The sequence below is a fragment of the Lonchura striata genome, chromosome 8 (genome assembly GCF_050655825.1).
Source record: "Lonchura striata isolate lonStrDom1 chromosome 8, ASM5065582v1, whole genome shotgun sequence".
NCBI classification, from domain to species: domain Eukaryota; kingdom Metazoa; phylum Chordata; class Aves; order Passeriformes; family Estrildidae; genus Lonchura; species Lonchura striata.
In genome coordinates, this window is record NC_140710.1 from 13,288,812 (window position 1) to 13,307,464 (window position 18,653).

General features: G+C 37.9%; 1 protein-coding gene across 3 annotated transcripts in view; it reads left to right on the forward strand.

Moving 5' to 3' along the window:
- ADGRL2 (adhesion G protein-coupled receptor L2) overlaps positions 1-18,653 on the forward strand; it is a 386,134-nt gene that overhangs the window by 56,311 nt on the left and 311,170 nt on the right. For 2 of the 3 annotated variants that reach the window (XM_085586380.1, XM_085586370.1), the window contains exon 2: positions 18,329-18,389. The gene's annotated coding sequence lies outside the window, so the exon portion shown is untranslated. Of the gene's footprint in view, positions 1-18,328; positions 18,505-18,653 lie in introns of all 3 variants that reach the window. The other variant, XM_085586371.1, reaches the window with a different exon arrangement.

The following is an 18,653-nucleotide window of genomic DNA, read 5'->3' on the forward strand; positions in this document are numbered from 1 at the left end:
TCAAATATTCAACAAATGAAACCTTTGTAGAGAACGACCATGTAGTTCATGATGAAAATAAGTGGCTGTGATCCTATTGATCAATTACAGGCTCAGGTGTAGACTGAGTCCTTTTTTCTTACCATCCTAACAGTTGAAGTGTAACAGAAATACAGGATATGAAAAGTAATTGAAATTGCCCTATCTTCAGTCATTGCCCTTAAATCTGACAGAAAAGACAGCAGTCTGAAGGTCCTGTGACTAATTTGAAAACTCTAAGCAGTTACATCAGTCAGCTGTGTTGTGTGATAGCCAAACATGGCTAGTGTTAGCAAATAATGAGTTGTGTTTGTTGTGGAGTTAGTTTCTATGAGATCTCAATCATTTCACACAGGACACAATCTATTGCTGAGCTGTAAAAAGTGAGTTCTGCCTCACTGCACCCCCACACTATCATGGCATCATTCTGCTGATACTTCCAGTGCTAAATATAAGTTCAGGCTTGAAGAATTAGATCATACTCCCTAACTTTAGTTTCCTTTTCATCACACTAGAAGGTGTGTCTTGCTTAAATACCTGGTTAAATATCTCCTGGCAGTTCAGCAAGGACTGTTGGCAAAGCAACGTGGCCCATACATTTTCTTTCATCACTGTTAGGGTATAAATTAACTTGTAAAGCACATCATTCTTAACATGAAAAAATAGGCCTCATAGTGAAGGGCATAATCGAATGTTTGCAATTAAACACATCATCCCCAGTGATAGTCTCTGAACATCCTGCATTTAGAATGAGTTGCACTGGAAACAGCATGAGAAAAATGTAGGCACCACTCCTAGGTCAGGACAAGATACCAGTACTCACCATTCCCAAGATGTCTTTCTTAATCCCTATGATTAAGCACATGAATTTATCCACCTCTTCTCCCTCCATCTCTTATCTCTTGTTTGTTTTTGTATCAGGAGCCACAGTGACTGGGATTGAACCTTGGTAAGCATGGAAGGTAGTTCCCTGTCTGGGACACATGCAGGGATTGTCACAGTCTCTTCATACCAAATAACTGTATTAGGTGGCACTATTATGAAGCTGTTTTAAACAAACAATTCCCCCCAAAAACCATAAAGACAGTGTGGTATATTTGAGTACTCAAACTGATCCATCTTCCAGTTTGATTCTATATAATAATAAGGCACTAGAAATAAGCTTTTAACACTTAATATAAGATTAAAGGCTAAGCACTTTTTACTACCTGAAAAGCTTAAAAATACTTTGTATCTTTTAGGTTTCTTTTTAAAGAAGTTGCGCTAGTCAATTTCTTTTTAAAGCATTTGAGTTCTTAGCAGTTTCCCAAAATGGAGAGAAATTTCTGTTCTTTGTAAGCCAAATCAATCTCTGAAGAGCCTTATAAAAATAAAATAGCTTAAGGATGATACAGCAGTAAGAAAGGAGATCCATCTACCAATTTATCAGTCTATCTATTTCTAGCCATATCTATCTATAATGGTTAAAAGTTTTAAAGGACACTAAATTTAAGTATTTTATATTGCTTTTTATAAGGGCATTTCAATTTATCTCTATTCCTTTGGAAAGATGAATATTGTCACTGCACATTGTAGGCTTGTGTTGGCTAAAAAGAGTCAGGGGCATGACAGCATTTATGGAAGGCATGAGCTCAAATGTCAGCAGAGCATCCAAAAATGGATGAAGCATCACCCAGCCACTGCCATCTGTTGAGTGTTTCATGACAGCTGTATCTCCTGACCAGAGCTGGTGCAGATAATCATGAAAGGCACACAGGAAGCATACAACAGTTATACAGAGAAATGGGAGGGGGAAATTCCACTTTAAACATTGTTTTTAATTGTACCATAATGATTTTTTAACAGACACCATGGTATGTAGCTTAGGCTCTGGCCTGAGTTAAAGCAAACAATAAACCACAGTGCAACTGAAAAGCAATTGAAATTCCCTCTGCAAGAAGCTTTTGTCCAGGCTAAGTATTTAATAGTGTTTCTCCCAGAGACTTCTGCCCTAAAGATACTCCTACTACAATAAAAGAAGAAAAAACTTCAAACAAACAACAAAAAAACCTGTGCTTCAACTATTGAGTCAACAGGACTATCAACCCAAATATTCTTGTTACTAACTTACTAAAGGGAATGTAGGGTTTTTAAACCTTTTTCCTCTTAGAGAGGAGGGAACTTCTGGCCATGAAATTTCAGGTCCTAACACTGTGAGGTGCACTTAAACTAAATGCTAGCTGAAAGAATAAATTACTGTGGAACAGAGTAAAATCATTCCAGTTTTTCTATCATTTTCCCCAGCGTATGGATCTACTTTATCCCCCAAGGCATACAAAACTGCCATCTGACTTTATTATTTCTGATGCAAACTCTCATAAGCTGGGGAGATTTCTAGATGAACTGGCAACCCAGACATGAAATCAATGGCACAGGCAGTAGCAAAGGGTAGGTGTCATTGCAAGGCAAAGTCTTTGATGTGAAAGCCTTCTCTTATCCTCTTATCTAACCCTTGCCTTCCCATAGCTGTGTCTCATATTGTTCTGTCACTTCAGTATGTCAGGGTTGCTGTTATTACAGCTCTGGGTTACCCAGCAGATGTTGCTGTGAAGTGGTACAGCACGAACAATGGGAGTTTAGTTCATCCCTTTGATAATGCTAATAAAGCACACTGCTCGGGAAGTAGAATTGCTTAAAGATAATACCCAAAAATTTGGAGCTGCGACTTTTGCACAATTTCAGACAACTTCACATGTCTACAACTTTATGGTCAAGTTCAGATGTGTTAGATGAACTTCAGTGCCTAACTTACCTGACATGATGCTAATACAACTGTTATACATATAGGGGATTTAGATCTTTGTGATTTAGAAGTGAATTGTAAAATGAAAATCACAGCATAATGAATGCTAACAGCTGTGCCTGAGCCTGCAGCACAGAGATTATTCAATAACTCAATGGGTTGCTGATATGGTCAAGCTGCAAAAGATTATTTTTTTCTTTTGTAAGAACAAGGGAGGTTGTGATTGCTGCCATGTAGCTCAACAGGATCCTCAATATCTCTAAAGAAATGATCCCTTCCAGATCCAGATAACAGCTGACCATGTAATCTATCCCAAAACAAAATTGCCTTGAGGACATACAAGCCAAAGTTCACTTGTAGTACTGGTTCTTCTTTTATTAATCCCAGAAAGATGTCAGGCTGTAGTATGTCTGCAATATACTTTACAGCAGCTTTGTTTATTTCTTACATCCATTCAAATACTGATAAGATGAGGAAATACGTAATTAATAATAATATGAGGAGGGGTGCCAAAGGCCATGACTTGCCTTTGTGATGCATTGCTGCATATCTGAACTGCTCTGCTAGTTTAAATACCTTACACAATGTTAACCTTATCTGCCAGCTAGCCTCTGTTACTATTTGAAGTAGGAGTGGGTAGGAGTTATTTCTGAGATGTGTGTGATTCCATAGTGTTGGGTTACACTTGAAAGAAAATGACATTTCAAATACATATATGTATAAAACATACATTAAAGCAGTGCACCTTTGAAATACCAGTTCTGCTTCTAGGTCAGTGGGAGGCTCTGGCTTACTGCTACATTAGCGTTTACAAAATTCTTTGGCATTTATATCTTTTTATTTTATAAGTTTACTCTGAAAGAAGCTAGTAAAACAAAACATAGGTCTACCCTCCCCCTGAAAGTCACTTTTATGTTTCTTTCTTTTTTAACATGGCAAAGTGGTTGTAAAATGTACTCTTGATTCTTAAATAAAACAGCATGTAAGTAGGATGGGTATGGGAAGTGGGCCCCTTTCTTGAGATTTTATAGACCGCACAGGACCTCAAACAGGAACAATGATGCTAAATGTAGATTTATTTTTAAAGGGTTTGCACAGGGTGCTTCGTATTACTAAGTAAAGACAGCAAATACTCCTAAAAATTTCTAAGAAACTGTTAAGTCAAGGAGAACTATTTCTTAATGATCAAACTTATGTTCAGTTGTAATACAATTAAGGAAGAAATGGGTGATTGCAGAATAGCTATTCAGACTCCTGTGAACCTTAACAGGGAGTGGGATTGCCCCTCTAAGAAGAATAGGACAGACCATATAATTCGACATCTGGGATCTAGGAAGACCCCCAGTTGAGGGTACTATTGAAATTCAAAACCAAGAAAGAAGTGTGTGAGGGGGAACCCTGCAATAGCTGCAATTGTGATGCCTGCCTTGTTTATGATTAAAGCTGATTAAAAATGCAAAAAGTATATTTCATTGTAAAAAACAGTGAACTGGAAGAGAGGAAAGAAAAGGATTTAGAATTCAATTTTACAATTTTTAAATCCAAGGATTAAATGTGGAAAGGAGTAGATCTGCAGCATTTTGAGGATTGGGGTTTTTGTTTAAGACTGCAATTTTGTGCTCTTTTTTCCAAGGTAAGCGAATGTTAAGTACACTGAGATGCTATTGCTCCATGTTTCCATGCTAATAAGGCGTGCTTCCCACAGTGTGTGACAGAAAGGATGAATACCATGCACTGCTAATGGTTAATTTGTAGTGGCATGTGTGTTCCTTGAATGTTTGTGAAGCTTCATGATTCACCATCACACAATTGAATCGCTCCTTTTTTTAAAGATATAGCGATATGTAATGAGATGAAGCAATGCTGACAGGGTTTTTGAAAGATACATTGTCCTCCACAGCCTATTCACTTTGTAATAATACCCCTTAAATTTGTTAATTTCTCACGATTTGAAGGCTAGAGTGAGTCCACATTGAATAATTTTGGTGTTGACCATGGTTTAAAATGTTAATTACTGTGGAATTTGTCACAGATAGTATCCAACCACAGTGATACTAATCTATGTCATGGATTTGAAACTCCTTTGGGAAGCTCATATTTAGACTAACTGCTGAGTGAACATGACTGGTAAGATTACAGAGACCATGGACAGTGAGGAAAAGCAGTAATGCTCCTTCTGAGTAGAAAGTAAACAATAGGGTGATTGTCCGCTTACACATTGGAGCTAAACAGCCCAACTGCTGAGAAGCTCTAGGTAAAAAACCTCTTTTCAGCAAGGAGTCTTGATGTTTTCTTCATGGAGCTAGATGTTGTCAAGGGTTCAGCTGAGCCACCCTAGTGAGTGTACAGGAAGCAAAACAGGATATTCTTGTATAGGCCCTGTTTTATGTAATTATGCAACACTTGAACTCTTGTGTATATTCCAGAATGAGTAACACACCTCTAAAAGGATCAGCAGCAACTAGTGACTGAAATATTCTTATGAAAAGTGGCTCTTGATTGAAATCAGTGTGTTTACATTTTCAGTTATCTTTGGGAAAGATTGTTCCACCTCAATGCACCCTCAAAATTAAGAAATTATTTTCACCCGGTTTCATTTCCTGTGTTTGTTTCTTTTAACAAGCAATCTAAATAATTTCCACTGTCTCTTAAAAAGGAACAATAAGGGAAATGATCAGGAAAATATCAGTACATCAAATATCCTCAGATATGTCTCGGTGGTACGCAGTATTTGATGAAACACAGACAAATTCCCTGAGAGGCAGCTGAGCAGAGGTTTGTGCCCAGTGACTCCCAGATCTGTACTGGGGGGCCTGGATACCCAGAAAATCCTGGAATGTGCAGTGAGTCCTGGGCCTGCTGTGTCCCTGTGTGTACTGCAGGAGCCAGAAAACACTGGAAGCTCTGGCTGGGTGTGCGTGTGCATGCACGTGTGTATCTGCATAAGTACACTATCTGCATAAGCAGTGTGCTGGGTTTATTTAAATGATCTGTTTCAATTAGAGTCTCTTTTGTTCTGTTTCTGTAAATAAAAACCACATGTTAACTTTTGAATAATCTCTGGTTTTAGTAGCCTGAGTGCTGCCATGTCCTGTTTGTACCACAGATAGTAATGAAACTGCTTTTATGAGTAAGAATCGGTACTGAATGTTAGAAACTAAGCCTTGTTTTCATCAATAAGTTTGTGTTTCATTTTTGTGTTTGGGGTTTTTAGGTTTTTTTGTGTGTCTGGCAATAATGTTGCCCAAAGAAAAAATTTTGGCTAAGTAATGGACATCCTTCTGCAGTCTGTGCACAAGCACAGATTTTTTCCATCCTGTTATAAGACCACTCAAAAAGAAATCTGTCCTCCCTGAAACAGAAGAGAAAAAAACCCTCCAGATCCCTTATTTAAATGATAGCAGTAACCCCATGTTAGACTTTCCTTGTTTTCTAATCTATATATACAAACCCAAATTCTGCTGCTGAAACTGTGAATGTCAACCAGGTTGTAAGAGTGCAAATGATGGCAGAATATGGCAACTGATTTGTAATTTTTTCCTGTTCTCAGTCTTCAGTGTAGCTGATGCCAGATAGCCTGCCTTGATCTGTGCTCATACAGTGTCACTTCATAGTGTGGAAGTCAGAGGGAAACTCCCTTTAGTTCTCATATCTCGCTTTTGTTACAGTTTGCACAGGGGCTATAACCTGAGCCTTTGCTACATTTTTTTTTTTTTTTATGAGAGGAATGGAACTGCATTTAATATTTTTATTCTGAGAAATGAAACAGAAATATTAGAATGAACGGAACAGGCACAAAACACAAATGTCTGTCATCTCCATAGCCCCAGGAATATTTTAATAGTGAAGATTTCCTGGAACTATTAAGCAGTTTCATGGATCTCTCCTCAATGTTTCTTAAAAACAAACAAAAACATCCACAGAAGAAAAAGATTTGTTTTTAATTAAGAGAGTGAAGTATTTTTTACTGGGGTGTCAGCAAGTGCTGATTTCAGTGCAAGGGAAGGAGTAAGACCACATGGCTGGGAACAAAGCAGGGGGGTGAGGCAGCTTCCCCAATCAACAGCGGCAAGCTGTCAAACTGGCTCAATTGTCATGTGAAATCTCAGTCATAGCAAGGATCTAAGCAAGAAATCTATTTTTTTTTTTTTTTTTAGTATGCTTTTAGCTTAAAGAGTAACAGTTCTGTTAAACTGAGGAAATGACAATTTTAAAAGTGTTCTGAAGAACCCCGGTAAAGGTATGCATAAGCAGTCTTATTGTGGCAATGTGAGGCTGGGGTGTTTTCTTACATGTATTATTGAATTTGGGCTTTTTTCATCCTTCTAATATACTTTTTGTGCAATCTTTTCTTTTTATATTTGTTCTTTCTGTACTTTTCTTTTAGAATTTGTTTGTTTTGCCTCCTTCATTGCTACTCATGATGAAGATTTAGACAGCTTCTTCATATTAGCTTATTCTCAGTGCTTTTGTTTTAATTGTCATCTTTCAATATCTTAGTGCAAACTTTGTTATATTTCAAAATCTGGTACCTCTTATTGTTCTTGCCTAGTTTCGTATTATTTCATGACCCTTTCCCAGAGGCTTGACTTTTTATTTATTTGATATATTCTAAAGAAAGCTAAGCTTCAAAATACGTAGCAGGTATGACCAAAAAAACCCCAACAAAATAAATCAAAAATTAAAAGAAATATAGATACAAAAATACTTTTCTTTGCTAGAGCTTTACAGTCCCCAGATTCTTTGGAACTTGTCACACACATCATTTTGAGTGCTTTAGATGCCATCATCTATGTTTCAGCAGTAAATTACTTTCAAGAATTTTGGGCTTGAAACGTGGGTGAGAATAGCTGGGGGAGAGTGTCACGATCTCTGCCAAATTTAATTCTGGGGCATAATAAAAAGCTTTCTGAACAAAATTTTAATTTGTTATCAATCAAGCACAGCAGCCTGAGATATAGTGTAAATTATGGTGAAGTCTGTACTCTTAATTACTTTTAGAAAGCTTTAAAAAAGCTTAACATTCCCACCCTGTTTTTCCGAAATGTCTATGGAAGAGCTATCCTAGTTTATATCCAACTCTTAAAGTAATTGTCATTTCTTGGGGTGCCTTTTGAGTACCCCCAGTTTCAGTCTGATGTCAGCAACTTCCCCTGAGCATTATCACTGCAGGTTCCCACCGGTAGGTGTGGTGGACAAAGAGCTCTGAAAAGGTTAATCAGCAGCATTTGTTAATAACTAGGTAACAGTATCCAGCCTGCGGGCTACTGGTTGTTGGCAAATAGCTCGCATGGTACAAAGCTTGTAGTTTTTGTTCAACTGGTTGAGTGCCTTGTTGCCAGGCTTCCTGCTGGAGGAGGAGTTTGGCTGGACCACTGGAGTGTGTTGAGCAATGGCATTCATTGAGCAGCACTGCTGGCACCTCAGGGACTTTCCAAGGCTTCACATCTCCACACTGAGCTCACTAGCAGGAATTCAGTATTTTAAGCAGGAATAGAATAGTCTTCCTAACGATCCTGATTAGCTTTTGGAGTGCTTCCACTGGTGCTGGTGTCCAGCCTTGCTAGGCTGAAACGCAGGAAAATTTGCTTGATTGTCAGTAGTCTTTTGACGCTCTGCAGCCGCTCCCTTTCATGTGATTAGAAACATGGATAAACTCTCCAAGGGTTTACTGAGAAAGACACAGAGAAGAGATCAATTTACAAAGGTAGGAAAAATCTCTACAGTGCACACTTCTGCAGCAGCACAGCAAGTCTCTGTCCCAGCAGTGCCACTGTCACGTACACATGGGTGAAGAAAGCAATATGATGATGCAGTAAATAAGTAAGGCCTTTGAGTCAGGCTAATCACTGGGTAGGCTCAGCCTGGGTTAATGGCTGAGATCGTGTCCTATTACATTGTTGACTAATGTACTTTTCAGACAGAAGTTTGTACTGTAGACTTGGCCTCAGGTTTTCCTGGTTTAATATCTCTGTCAAAAAGGTGCACGTTCTTCATAAATCTTTGTATATTCATTGCATTTTCTAGGTTACGCAAAATATTATTTTTCTAGCTGAATTCTATATTAAGATGAAAAACAAAACAAACAAAAAAGAAAATTACAAACTTTCTGGTTTTGTTTGAAAGATAGCACACCACAGTAACAAAAACAAAGAACAGAATAATTTTTTGAGGCCATGTAATTACAAAAATATTTGAATTAGCTTCTAGGATTTTTAGCCTTAGTGTATCAGACTAATATTTGTCAAACAGGCTTATGGATTACTCCAAGTGATTTTAGCAGCTCCAGTGGGGCTAGGTATGGTGTGAAATATTACTCAGCATGAGTAAAGAGATCAGAACTAAGCCTAGATATGGTCAGAAGGAAAGAGGGTTTTGTCTGATTTGTCTATGATAGATCTGCCCTGCTGCTAACTCCCTGGTCTTTCATTTAGTTCTTTTTAGAGACTTTTGTTAAGACTTACAAGGAGTCCTGAGAGGACAATTTAGCTTTTATGAGTTTTTTGCAGAAGCAGGAAGAAAGAATCAAGTTGCTGGTTTTCTGTTATTGTTGATTTATTTTCTGCTTATCCTGCAAATGTTTATTTTCAAAATTCATTTCAAAAAACCCAAAACCAACAAAACAGAATCTGCAAACAACCGAGTAATGTAAATTGGGTTTTGAGGAAGTAAGATGGTGAACTTCAAGGTTGATCTGCAGATAAGGATTTCCCAAGTATACAACAACATTATGATCAGCTCTTGCAGCAAGGAGGATTATAGCTTTTGTTTTCTAAGAGAACTTATTTCCACGTGAGCTTGTCTCAATTCAGAAAGGTTTAACAACTAAAGAAATTGTAATTTTTTCAGAAGATGCTGTAAAAATGAAACAAACTAGTACAGACTGTTAAAGTTAGTGGGCCACTTGCTGGGTTCTGGGCTGCAAAATAGACCTGAAGGCTTCTCCCAGGCTGCCTCAGGATCCATCTTCCCCTTTGCACAGGGAAAGCTCCTGGCCAAACTCCAGCTGTGATGGTCCCCTGGGACCGGCTCCCAGCAGGCTGGGCCTTCCTAACTCACCCTGCTCTCAGAGAAAGCTACACTTCTGGCAACAGAAACAGCTTCTGTTTGCCAGAAACTGTCTCCTATTCTTTTGTCCTTTCTGGTGCTTGTATTAAATAGTTACTGCAAACCAGAGAATCTGTGCTGCAAGATGGTCAAAAGAATTTATGGCCTTTGGAGCCGATGGGACTGAGTTTGCTCAGGATCATGCCCTTAGTTAGCGTCCTGCAGCAAAAAGGCCTAGAGTTTAGGAAGGAAACTCTCTCAGGGATTTATAGTATTGATGACTGTAACCAAGCCTGGCAGCCCTTGGATCTTACAGCTCTCTCTGGGCCTAATCAAAGGCCATTGACGTAAACTAAAACATTTGACTTCAGAGAGTTGTGGATCAAACTCTGCGTCTACACTGACTGGGTTTGCCTTCCCCTCAGACACAACCTCACTTTAAATTCTTTTCTTCTGACAGGCCTGTAGCCTCATTCCTCTCTCTTAAGCTGGGAGGGCATTTCACAGCTCTCTAAAATGCCCAGAAGTGAGTTTTCCCTTCTCACAGTGCAGTTTCACATTATACCTAATTCAGTGTAACTGCTGGCTGATCCCAAAAGTCCCGTCCCTGTTTTACTGATATCAAGTTTAAAGATCATATAATCCTGACAAGATGACTTGACACAAAATTAACCCAGTCCAACACATATTCCCCTCTGTGCTGTTTGTGTCCCTCCATCACCACAAACCCCACCCCCCCAAAAAAAAATATCCAAAAACCAAACCACCAAACCCAAAATACCACTGTCCTTTCAGCAGTTTTCCACTTTTGCCATGGATTAGTGTAATGTGACTGTGCCACAAGTCTCAAAAACTCTGCCAGGGGCATTACTTAAAAGCAAAGTTATTTTGCATTAAGGCATAGAACCCAGACAAAGAAAACATTACAAAGAATTCCAATAAAAATGATATGAAAGGTATTATTACCAGCATACAAGGCCTAGACCAGAAGTATTAATTAGATACTGATCCGAAGATAATGGTTAAAATGGATATTACAAGTCTGAAAACTACCCTTAATTTATGTTATTATACTTAATGTGATTCTCCTCTTATTCTTTGCTCAACCCAGTCAGCTGTCAGTCAACATTTAGCATTTTGCTGGAAAGAGCTATTTCTTAATTTTCAACCAAGTGTTCCTGGGCCACTGCAGATCTAATGTCACAGTAAACAGGGAAAGTTTCTCCATTCTTTCCTCTTTCTTCTACAGACTTTGGTGTTTCCTTTCAAGTCCATAGTCACTGTTAACAAGATAGTTTTTACTTTTGTCCAGACATTGATGCATAAGTAACTTCAGCTTTATTTTATTAGGTTATTTTTTTTCTTCACTTTAGATATAAACTCATTTTAATTCCTTTTTTTTTAAATTTAGATGGTTTAAATGTCATTTACTCCCATGTTATTCTCATTTCAAAGCATATACTTGAACGTCACTTAAAGTCTTGAACTCTTTTACTTTGGGTATGCATATTTTGAAAATAAAAACTCATAAAAGGATTACAATGGCTATTATTAACCTCTAAATTTAAACATTTCTTTATACCCCTATTGTGAGTCTAAGCAAGTGTTCTCAGTTTCCCTTGAACAGTAATGAGGCATTCTCCCTATGTATTCTCTCTTCTCCATGGCTTGAAAATTAAAGCTGTGTCTTTAGCTATAAGATGTGCAGCACATCTTTCTGAAAGATAAAGTTTATATCAGATTCAAGCTACCCAGCTGTTTCAGAGCTCTCTTTTTATATCTGTTTTTTGGATTTTTTGAGTGGAAGCTGACTTGCATATTAAACTTCATATTAATTGTAACTTTTTGTGATACTTAATATCAGAGGTATTATTCTTAATATCAGAGATATTATTCTTATCTTTTCCAGTCTGATTTACTATTCAAATTTTTTAAATTTGAGGGTGTGTTCAAATTCCTATGGCAAAAATCACTCAGAAAGTAGGAAGATACTTAAAATGAATGAAAGAAGTGTTCATTTTGAAAGCTGGAGGTGAAACAGTTGCCTCCATACAGCTCGTGAGCATCCTGACTGCTTCCTTGCAATGAAATGTCTTACATTTGCCAGTAATTTTAGTGGTGGCTTGTTCTACTCTGATGTAAATGTGTGATATTAGAAGCTAAGTCACTTAGGTCTTGTCTCTCTGAGCAAAGGAGCTGCTGGAGCCTTTTTGAAGAGATTCACAGGTGATGAGTGAGATCTGCAGTTTCCAAACTCTCCAAGAAAGAAGAGATTTTTACTTAGCATATATTTTTCAGTTTGTACCTTCTGTGTCAACTGTTAACAGCACAAGTCCTCCCACTTTCATCAGGAAAGCTCGAAGTTTGGTTTTTAGGCTGTGTAACATAACTTCTTATTCAAGTAAATGGAAAAATATATTGGAATGTCTTCTGATTAATTGGTTGGAAGAAGCTGAGTTTCTTGCCACTCAGATCCTTTTGAAAATCTCAGCTGTGTGCTATTTTGTGCACTCATGTATCTGGAATGTGACATCAGTGAGAAAAGGCACCAACTCGCAAGACAGTGTGACTTACTTACCGTCACCTTCCTTAAGAATTAGTTATTCCTTTGACCTACTTCATCAAGTAAATTAATACAAATAAGGATTTTCTTGAAATGCACTGTTTAAAAAAATATGGGTAGACTTAGAAATCAATCAGAGAATCTCTAGCTGGAGTATAAATGTGTGGGAAGTGTAAAAAAGTTTTCCTTAATTTTTTTATATTTCAGCTCTGGAAATGTCTGTGTAAATACAGTAATCCCATTGTTTACTCATACATCTGGGATCTCCATAGAGGAGAAAGGCCTGGGAAACACCAAGGCTGGTGGGAGCAGGATGAGAAACAGAAACACATGCTTTGCAGAGGGTCTTTCATATCTTCTTTTGCTTCCATTGTCAAGCTCAGTGACTGTGCTTGCAGGAAGAACAAGAATATCTTTATACAGATGTGGAAGCTCCCCAAAGACTGAATTTTGTCTGTACTATCAGAGAAGAAAATTGTGCAGTGCTGGCTTCAGATGTGTAGTGGGTTGATCTTGGTAAGATGCCCACTGAGCCACTCTATCACTCCTCCTACTTAAGTGGACTGGGGAGAGAAAATAAGATAGAAAACAGCTCATAGTTTGAGATAAGGCAGTTTACTAAAGCAAACACATGCATGGGCAATGAAAAATCCCAAAGATTTCATTCCTTATTTCCCACCAACAAGTGATGTCCAGACATTCTCAGAAAGCAGAGCTTCAGTGTAGGCAGTGGTTGCTTTGGAAGGCAAATGGAAATAATAAATGACCCTACTTCCTCCTCCTTTTCTTAGTTTTTCTATCTGAGCATATATATATATATATATATATATGACCAATGTCATATGGTATGGAATATACCTTTGATCAGCTTAGGCCAGTTGTCCTAGCTGTGTCCCCTCCCAAGATTCTGTCCAGCCTGCTGATGAGGTGGGAACGTTGGAGAGACAATCCTGGTGCTGTGCCAGCAATGCTCAGCAGTGGCCAGAGCACTGGTGTGTTATTGACAATTTTATAGCTACCAGTGCAAAGCACACACTGCGAGGGCTCTGCTATCCACCTCAACCCGACCTAACACAAGATGTGATCTCTATATGCTCAGCAGCACTTTCACATTTAGCTTCAGATATTAGGACACTGAACTCTGTCGACCTTGTGTTGTCACAAGCTCCCTGTCAAGTTCCCTGTCTCCATCCCCTCTTTCCTCTCTTTCCCACTGATATTTTTTCTCAGAATTTGAGGAGATGTAAATAAGAGAATAGATGCTATTGCAGAGAAGAAACAAGAACATAGTTCCCAAAGCCCCTTTTATTTCCCTAGGACACCTTTAAGCACACACACTATGTGCACAGAGATCTTTTCAAGGTCACAACACCTCCAAAATACCAGCGCTCCTGCCATGCCAATACCAACCACTTGAATTCTTGGCTACATCACTGAGGAAAAGCTTGAACTAGTGAATTCTCTGTCACATGCAATATAGGCCAAACATGCCTTCATAAAATCCACAACATTGTCATCAAGCTCTAGAGACTGTTATGTTCTGTGGGCTTTGGCCCTGGCCTGGGAAATTTATCACCTAGGCTCAGCCTCATCTTCTGCCAAATTCAGTGAGAAAACTCCTCAGAATAGAGCATACCCAGCAGGCTACAAGGAGTATCAAAACAACTGCTTTAATGCTATTTTGTTTTTGCAGAACTTTGAAAGTCTTTTTATGTGCTCAAAGCAGGGTAACAAGTTTCAAAACCTGAAAAAAATTATCTTCTATCTCTCCATCATTGAAATTATGTGACCTTTCTCAAAACAGGAAGCTATGGCAGTGGCTAAAGATGTGGAAACCAATTTTCCTACATAGCTAATTCTATTGCTGAAAGACTCAGATTTACTTTCAGTAATTTCCACTTGATTCTTCATATTCCCTGCTGAATAAATAAGCAAAGGAGGTATCTTCCATGTTAAAAGCTTTTCTAGATCTCCTTATTTACAGGGATATGGAATGCGTGTAACATTCGCCTTTCTCAGAAATAAAAACCTGAGCCAGAAGATTTGCAAGTTGCATTGTTTTTATTCATTTTTATAGGAAAAAAAAAATCTTAAAACTCATTCTGTGAGTGTAAATTTCACTGTTAAGTGCAGATGAGAGCACATTATGAGGTTTCCCAGTGTATTTTGCTCTCCTTACCTGATTCCCCTGGGTCTGTGGAATCTATGTATTGCATTCATAACTTCTAAAAATCCTTCCTTTGAAAGTTCGCTTAGGGTTTCCTTTTTCTTTTAATATGCTAAAGTTGTTTGGTTTGGGGTTTTTTAATTACCTTTATGCCAATGTGTATTATCAGTGTACAAAAAGCTCTATCAATTTCTTTCTGTTTGCAATTTTATTCTGAGATGGTTGTTCCCAAAGCTATCTTGAAATTTCTCCCTCAAGACAAAACAAAATTTTCTCGTTAGATATAAAAGAGTACTTTTTCTTATCCCAAATTAAATATTCCCAAGAGAAATACTGTCTCATATTCAGAATAGTGCATTTTATCATCCTGAGAGAAAGGCATCCAGTCTCTCTTCTAGCTCATATTGTAGAAAGCTGTAGGACTTAGTTGTGGTGATGCCTTCAGAGGCTGCCTAGAACAGAGGCTAGACAGTGTTAAAAGAATAAAGTAGGTATTTATTAAAAGGCTTTCAAAGGATACACCTCGGGCAGTACAAGAGCCTGGCCGAGGCTACACCCAGGATAGACAATGGGTCACAGGTTTTCACACTTTTACAAGTTCTGCTCCATTTACATCTTGGGGTTAATTGTCCAATTACAGCTTCAGGTTATGAAGTCCCATCCTCCCACATTGCTCTCCTCAATTCCCTGTTGTTGATACTTTTTTGATATGAGCAACATTGTCCTTGGTTCTTGGGCTGAAAAAGGATTGTTTTGTCCAACCGGACTGTGAGGAGAACTTGCTAACACTTTATATGAAGTTCAGAGTTATATACTAATGCAGTACAAAATATGGAAAATATGAAAGCTAAAACTTAAGGCATCAATGCAGCTGAGTTGCATAGAATCATAGAATACCACTTTGAAGGAGACCTGCATGTAACCCTTTATTTTGTTCCATGCTTCCTCAAACACTTCCTCAAGCACCGAATTTTAGGTGGGAGGAAGCAGGAAAATAAAACTGAGCCTTGCACTCGAAAGGACATCAGGTCTAATGTTCCTTTGCTGAGGATCAACCTGCCAGGCAAGAGAGCAACCAGCAAGACAGGCTGGCTCTGAGCCTCTTGTGGGGTGAGCACACGTAGTATGGCAATGGAGCAGTATCTTACATCTACCTTTTGTAATAGGAATTGTTTCCCACTTTGATAAGTGAGGGATAGTTCCCCTTATTTCCAACTAACTAAACTTGTAGGGTAGTAGAAGGGAATGTGTAACTTTTAAAGGGAAAATGGTCCCCATTTTCTAGAAGGAGCACAATAAAATCATTGTCTTCTATTTCTTAAACATCTGTTCACACATCATTTTTTAAAAAGCAATGGTGTGTCTACAGGATAAAAATGCAAGCATAATCTTTAGCAAATTCTAAAGCTGCTATGGTTAAGCTGCAGACATGCACATCTCAATCACACTATCTTAGTGAAATGGGTTAAGCTTTCCTTCACTGTATGAACAGATAAAGAGTACTGTGCTCTTCCTTTGTTATAAATCTTGCCTAAAACTTTAAAATAACACATTGAAATAAATTATATCTATTTTTGAATTATTAAAAAAATATGTGTAAAAGAAACTGTCCTCCATGGGCCTGTAAGTTTAGTGCTGACATGACTCTTTTATATGGCCCATTCAAGATAGATTATAAAAGAAAGTAGCTCTTTTTCTGTGTTGGAGATACTTGAAAAACATAATTTTAAAATAAATACAAGCTTTAACCCTTGAGGAAATTTCTTTCTAACATTGTATTTTTTAAGCATGTTGCCTTTTAATACAACTATTGCAGACCAAAATATTAAGAAAAGCTGTTGAACCTCAACCTCTCTTTTCTCCCCCACACTTTGAAAACAGAACACTTCTAAATGAGTGACCATTGCCAACCTGAGCCAGAGGGCAGCATTCACCACCTTATGGCATACTGCAACTTCTGATGAATCTCAGCTACTTTTTAACTCCTCTTTTTCTGTGCAGTACCAATCAATGCATTTAAAAATGGCTTGCCTCATATGGCCTGTTGCAAAATTGTTAAATAAATGACATTTTTAAACAGAACATATGCTACTTCTTTGCTTGAAACTACCAGCTTTTTCTTGTGAAAACTGTGCCATAGACCCAGGCATGCCATAGTAATAAAACTTAGGATTGAGGATATCAAAGTTCTTTAAAGACGATATCAATATCTGAATGTGATTCATTAGGTAGTAAAAAAGTTTCTTACTTAAGGCTGCACAGTGATCAAAACTGATATAAGAATAGAGCTCCTCTGCTTTCTTGTGATCTTGATTTAGTTCCTCCTTTACTACTCTGGGTATCAATTTCAAAATAAGCTTTTATTTTTGGGTTTGGTGTTTTGTTGAAAAGCTGTTGTTAATTTTGTTTCATTGTTAATATTAAATGTCTTCTATATCAGCTTAAAACCAAATTTCTACAGCTAATTCAGGCTAGAGAATTCCTTGAATACTCAGTTATTTGTAACTCTGTCCTCGCCTGTAACCATTACATAATCATTTCTCCCAATAAAATATTTTTGGTCAGATCAGAAATGTATGAAAGACTAGAAGATATTTCTTGGCTTCAGGACACATGCAAATCACTTATTTCAGAGAGAGCAAGTGATAAGATAAACAAGTTAAAAAAGGAAAAAAGCAGTGAAACACTTGTCTGCTTAATTTGGCAAAGAATAAGTCTGGAGCTTTTATTGAATATCAGGAGTGAGTAGAGGAAGAAGTAAGAGAGGGAGGTGGATGCAAAGATTATATTGGGATGGGGACACTTTACGCTTAGTTCAGTTGTGGAAATATATGCTTAGCCATAATGTCAAATCCTGAAGCAACTTTCCTAAATCTGGTGGGAACTTGCATGCATTACCTGAAGTCTAACATTCTCTGTGTTGATTTCCAAAGAATGTCTCCAGATTTGAATGAGGATAGCTGAAAGTAAAGCTTGACCAGAATTTTCCAGATGATGATGAGAGGGTTTTAACTGTGTTTTGTTTCACAGCAAGTGATGAGGGAGTTTTAATCTGCAGTGGCTAAGATCAGTTTGAAACCATTTGCAGCTGAGTACTGGCCATCACTTTGAAATTTAAGAGAAACCAAACATATTTCAGGAGATTTATTTCAATCACAGATAGAAAACAATGGGGTCCCATGGCAAGCTGGGAGTCTGCTCCTTTTAAAGGAGCACATGCCACTTCAAGGAAAAAAAAGCATGAAAGGAAGCAGTGGTGTGCAAATCAAAATAACCCCTTTGTCTTTCTCTCTGGATCCATGCTTGGGGAAGAATAGAGTGTAGGGGAAGAATTCAGACCTGTCTTTGTTCAGTCTCCAAAGGCAACTGCTTTCTCTCTGGATGAAAAAGAAATTTTGTTTTAAAGGTGGTGGAAGCCTTCCTTTATTTTAATAATCAATACAGGCAGTTAGCAAAAATGCTGTCTTCAAATTATTGAAAATTAGAAATTAATTGGTTTGGGTTTTGGTTGGGATTTTTGGTATGTTTTTTTTGTTACTGCCCTTCCACTGCTACATAAGATTAATAAGTTTTTCACCTGCTGTCAGCCACCAAACTGAACTTCTGGATTCATTCTGTCCTCTGCTTTTTTGCTAGATAAATATGGATTCATTTCTGGTGAGGGGTGTGATTAAATGTATCACGATTTACTTTTTAAATGCTTGTGATGCTTGTATCTTAAATCCACAAATATTTTGTGCTTTTTTTTCAGGTGACAGTACTCCAGTGACACCACCTTACCTGAAGCTGGGCAGAATGAAACCTAATCTTGGGTAAGAGATTATAAGTGATTGAGATGCTACTGTGACAAACATAATTTGATAGCTTCCTTCTTGCTGTTTCCTTTCATCCTTTCCTTAAAGCATTGCTGATGAAGTTGAGTTGAAGGTAGACCCACCTAAATTTTTCATGTGCATTTATCCCCTAAATTAATGTTATCTTTGGCAATTTTCACCAGTTATTCAATGCAGTGCTGCCTGTCTGCCCTCAGAGCTTTCAGACTAGCTCAGGACCCAGGCTCAGATCACAAAATTGCA